Below are 6,000 nucleotides of genomic sequence, written 5' to 3'. Positions count from 1 at the left end.
TTTGTTTTACGCTGTTTTTGGTTTCAGAAATCCTAGTAAAGAAATATTCTCGGAATTGGACGAAATAAAAGCCCGGGGCCCTATTTTCTCACGAAGCTTCCGGAAGACCGAAGACGAGACGAAGAGGGGCCACGGGGTGGCCAAACCCTAGGGCGGCGCGGCCCCACCCCGGCGCGCCGGCCTATGGTGTGGGCCCCCGTGCCGCCTCTTGACTTGCCCTTCCGCCTACTTAAAGACTCCGTGACGAAACCCCCGGTACCGAGAGCCACGATACGGAAAACCTTACTGAGACGCCGCCGCCGCCGATCCCATCTCGGGGGATCCAGGAGATCGCCTCCGGCACCCTGCCGGAGAGGGGAATCATCTCCCGGAGGACTCTACACCGCCATGGTCGCCTCCGGAGTGATGAGTGAGTAGTCTACCCCTGGACTATGGGTCCATAGCAGTAGCTAGATGGTTGTCTTCTCCCCATTGTGCTATCATTGTCGGATCTTGTGAGCTGCCTATCATGATCAAGATCATCTATATGTAATTCTATATGTTGCGTTTGTTGGGATCCGATGAATAGAGAATACTTGTTATGTTGATTATCAAAGTTATGCTTATGTGTTGTTTATGATCTTGCATGCCCTCCGTTACTAGTAGATGCTCTGGCCAAGTAGATGATTGTAACTCCAAGAGGGGGTACTTATGCTCGATAGTGGGTTCATGCCCGCATTGACACCGGGACGAGTGACGAAAGTTCTAAGGTTGTGTTGTCTCTGTTGCCACTAGGGATAAAACATTAGTGCTATGTTCAAGGATGTAGTCACTAGTTACATTACGCACCATACTTAATGCAATTGTCCGTTGCTTGCAACTTAATACTGGAAGGGGTTCGGATGATAACCTCGAAGGTGGACTTTTTAGGCATAGATGCGGTTGGATGGCGGTCTATGTACTTTGTCGTAATGCCCAATTAAATCTCACTATACTCATCATGATATGTATGTGCATTGTCATGCTCTCTTTATTTGTCAATTGCCCAACTGTAATTTGTTCACCCAACATGCTGTTCGTCTTATGGGAGAGACACCTCTAGTGAACTGTGGACCCCGGTCCAATTCTCTTTACTGAAATATAATCTACTGCAATACTTGTCTTACTGTTTTCTCTGCAAACAATCATCTTCCACACAATACGGGTAATCCTTTGTTACAGCAAGCCGGTGAGATTGACAACCTCACTGTTTCGTTGGGGCAAAGTACTTTGGTTGTGTTGTGCAGGTTCCACGTTGGCGCCGGAATCTCTGGTGTTGCGCCGCACTACATCTCGCCGCCATCAACCTTCAACGTGCTTCTTGACTCCTACTGGTCCGATTAAACCTTGGTTTCTTACTGAGGGAAACTTGCCGCTGTGCGCATCACACCTTCCTCTTGGGGTTCCCAACGGACGCGTGTCGAACGAAAAGACAATACGTCAATCACGCGCATCACTTGTACACATTCGATTTCGCTTACTCGATGTTAAGTGTAATCCTTCAAGTTTTGCGTGGGCATGTTCCACTTTATTCCGCTAGTTATTCAGCTTGACAAAGAAATATTACTTATCATGAACTCGAAACGTAAAGACCATGAGCTGTGGTCGGACCTGATTGGAATACTCCAGATGTAATTTCGATCATTATCGTCCTGTATCGACATCTTCCGTTCATTTCCTGATATCAATTAATTAATAACTCATTTACTCATTTTTTCTTTGCCGGACAAAGTTTGGAAACGGTTCATCAAGGCTGCTAGGGGTGAATGGAAACACGAGCTTCCATTTTGAGATTATAATGGAAGTAGTACTGTAGCCACCGGAAAATCAAATCTGATCTCGGGTGCATATGCACCCGGTATGTATAAAACATATTTCCAAACCGTAAAAAATTTAGGAAAAAAATTTAGCATGTAGAGGGACATGTTCTATGTGTGCACGTAAATTTTCACCTAAAACCAACATTTTTTATACCCTGTGTAAAAAAGGCAAATAATGCCTCAAAAAATATACTATTTTAGCACCTAAGATTTGTCTTTTTTGCACAAGGCATGAAACATATCGGTTTTTGCTGAAACAACTTTGTAAGCATGTAACATGTCAAGGTATACACAAAGAATTTTTATTTGTATTTTTCTAACATTTTTAAATATATTTAATATACGTTTCAAATAAAGGGTGCATATGCACCCGGGTGTAGAAACACCCTGTCCTATAGCCACGCATATCTTTGATTCTTGTTTCAATACCATTATCATGCTTCATTATTATTTTGATTGAACTCTACTCGTAGAGTGTTTGAAGCAGGAACACGGGAATAATTTATGTGGATACAACGTTTGCGAGCTCATTGTCACGGGGTAAGAATTCTACAAAGCCTTCATGTACAAAAACAATATTCCCAATCTTATTTTATTACCATCAATGTGTTGAGTTTCATTCATATATATTGACCCTCTTCTTTAAATTAGATCGAACCTCTGCGGGATGGTCTCCTATCAAAGTATCGCGTACGAGCAATTCAAGATGAATTAGCGGGATTCTTACTTAGGGAAGGTCATAGCTCCAAATAAGGATACAATCAGGACTTTGTATTTGGACAATAGGGATCGTAAGAGGACTTATAGTGTATATGCATGAACGTGTACTGTATTCATGCGATGTTTGTATTCATGACGATGTTGTGTAATGATTCCTTATTATTGTATGTAGTAGCGTCGAGTTGAATGAAAAACATAAAATCCTAAACATCTGCCGCGGCAAAGAAAATGCCATCTTCGAGCGCTTGACGCATGGAGGACTTTAGTCCTAGTATGTGTTACCAACCGGGACTTAATCCCCTCCACCCCGAGCGCTCGAGCCCAGCCACGTGGAGACCTTTTAGTCCCAGTTCGCAACACAACCGAAACTAGGAGGGGCTTTAGTCCTGATTGCGCAGTCCCGGTTGCGCAACCGGGACGAAAGGCCGTTACCGACCGGGACTGATGTCCTCTTTTCTACTAGTGATTTAGTGTACAAACAACAGAGATTCTATGTTGAGGGTTTAAATCGCCGAACCACTATGAATTCAAGGTTTAAAATAGACTTTACCCGATTCTAACGGCAAAGCTCCTTCACCAACTCGTCACTAATTGAATTGGTCTATACGGAGTATATAGTTCTGGACTACAAACTCACTAATCAATTAAATCACGATTGCTTCATGTGATTACCTTAAATCTAGGGCGCGACTAGATTTCAGTCTTATCCTAATATTTATGACACATCAACGTTTTTTACCAATTGGATACTTTTCTTTTGCTGGGTATATATTTAACCTCATGAATAATTCTTCTATACATGCGAACAATAACTTGTTCAGTTACAACTCAAATGTACTTTTCATATCACACGCAGGAGGGGAACGGAGCGGCCGCTACACGCAGAAGAAGAAACGAAGTGGCCGCTAACCCGCTGCCAGGCAGGCCCAAGGAAAAGGGGGCGAAGGCACATGCGGTCTGTGTTGTGGCCGTGACACCGCAATTTTAGCCCGACCTTGAACCACGAATGAGACTATTAGTTAAGTATCCCTCTTCCTATTTAGTTTAGGGCTTAAGGCCACAAATGACTTGATATCTCCGCGGATAGATCAGTTTGTGCCAAACCGCTAGACTGGGGTTTTGCTCCTCGCATATTCTTGTGAGCAGGTTTGTTTACGTCGAACCCTGAAGATGTTCTACTACAAAAGTGAATTCAAACGGACACAGGCTACCAAACACATCCTAGCATGATGAGGACAAGACGACGCGGTGCGCCAACCTGACGCGCGTGGTTGATGCATGGCGCAGGGCGTCCTAGTTTGAAATCTCATTCTACCGACAATGCACTTCGCACCATTTGGGATTCATTTTCGGGCCCACACGTTTAACTCCTGTCACCAGCAGACCACATCATATCTTGACAGTTTGTTTGTTGTTCTGAACAGGTGATTTGTCGGTTGCGACATATTTGCATATGTTGTTATCATTACATTTTTCCGGTATCATCTAGCACTTCACCTCAGAGAGGTTTCATAAAATACTCCCTCCGGTCACATTTAATTGACCGCGGAGGTTAGTTGGTCCGCATGCAATTTTGTACAATGGGTAGCGTCGATTAATTTAGACCAGAGTAGTATTTTACTGAGATTTTGTATGTGTTTTGGGATGGACATCAGTGAAAAATTATTTTGTCCTTCCGTCACGAATGGGGCCCAGTTATTGGCAAAGCAACCACTATCGGAAAGGTGCGTTAGTGTTTGCCGAGTGCTTTTCTTGATACTTGGCAAAGCATTTTTTTTTACCTTTTCTGTTTTGCTCTAATTGCGTAAACCATCACTTATTTTGGTTGATCTTTTCCTGCCCACCCTTTCTGTACTATGTTATTTGCCTGAGTGTTGCACTCACGAAAGCCCTTCCCGATTGTAATCAGGCCTTTGCTGAGTTTCCGCGTCATTCGACAAACACGTCGGTAGGGAAACAAACATATGAGCCTAAATATACTGTCCACGATCAACTTTAACTTCATAAAACGATATAAAGAAGAAACGAATTGATATATTAGTAGATGAACACATTGTAAAAATCAAGCAAAATAAGTCGATTAAATCACATAATTTTCAATCCGGATGGTCATGCCATTATCCCTCATCAGTCAAAAAAGAAGCAGTCAAGACATAAATCATATGCAGATGCCGTCATGACATTGTATCTCATCAGACCAAAAAAGTAGTCATGACATTATTCTTATTTCTTAACACGTACAGTATGAAGTACACGCTCGTGGCCATTTGAAGGTGTCTCATGGCAGGCATATTCTATCTTCATCACAATATCTTAGGCACTCTTCTTTAGTCGCAGCGCAGATATCTGGATATATGTCACAGCAGAAACACCTATTGTAGTGTATGCAGGGCTCAGCATCAACTCGTTTATGGCATGAACACGGTTCGAGCTTCCTGCTATCCATGTGGTCGATTGTTCGAGCTGCATGAAAATAAGGTTGTGCACGTTAACTAGCTTTCAATCTAAAGTGAAGAAGACTTATTTCAACTAATTAGTAGATATCCAAAGAATCGTAAGCTTATCAAATACCGTACTTTTTGAATCCACTTACAAAGCTTTTGGTTCATACACGAAAACGTAAAGGTAATCAGATTACACGGGTTCAACAAATGTATCGGAAGGAGCAAACACGAGCTGATCAGCTTCCGCAAACGGACCAAACGATGAACAAAATTTCAACAACGAAACCTGTACGGATGTAGTACCTAGTTTCGAGAAGAATGGCGTGGGATGACGATGGAGGAAATGGTGGACTGCCAGAGAAACGGGAAGAACAACGGCATGAGATCTGGAGAAGAAGAGCTACGACCTCAAGCAGTAAAGAGATGAGCGGGCAGCGGTTTTCTCACGCAGTGGCGCCGATGGCGGTCTTCACGCGGCGCGTTGCTCGGGAAATCGGGGGCCACCAACGCTGGCCAGTGAAGGAGATCGGCCGCCGCTGCTGCTCTTCCCGGGGACTGAGATATGTTGCCTCCGTTGTCACCATCACCGGCGCTACGAAGAGGATCGAGGGCAGAAAACAAAGAACAGAGAACAGAGGGGATCGGGGGCGGAGGACTCGTTGGTTCGAAGGCGGAGGGTTGGTACATGCTCTTTGAGACATAAATCACATGCTTTGAGTTTTTCTTAAATTCACATGATTGTTCTGATTTACCTACGCCGTGCAAGAAGAAAACTTACATTGTGCAAGCATTGTGGTACATGCGAGGATAACAACCAGGAGCACGACCGCCTTGTTGTTCCCCTGCATCGTATCCTTCAACGAACAAGCAGATCTCCTATTCAGAGGTTATTCGTGTAAGTCCGACAAGCATACATGCATATACTGGCTACATCGTCCACATATATATACAAAACAAATGGATCTATTTTTAGTATGCAACAAATAATTAGAGGCGGG

The sequence above is a fragment of the Lolium rigidum genome, chromosome 6, assembly GCF_022539505.1.
Source record: "Lolium rigidum isolate FL_2022 chromosome 6, APGP_CSIRO_Lrig_0.1, whole genome shotgun sequence".
NCBI classification, from domain to species: Eukaryota; Viridiplantae; Streptophyta; class Magnoliopsida; order Poales; family Poaceae; genus Lolium; species Lolium rigidum.
Note: the sequence above shows the minus strand (reverse complement) of the source record.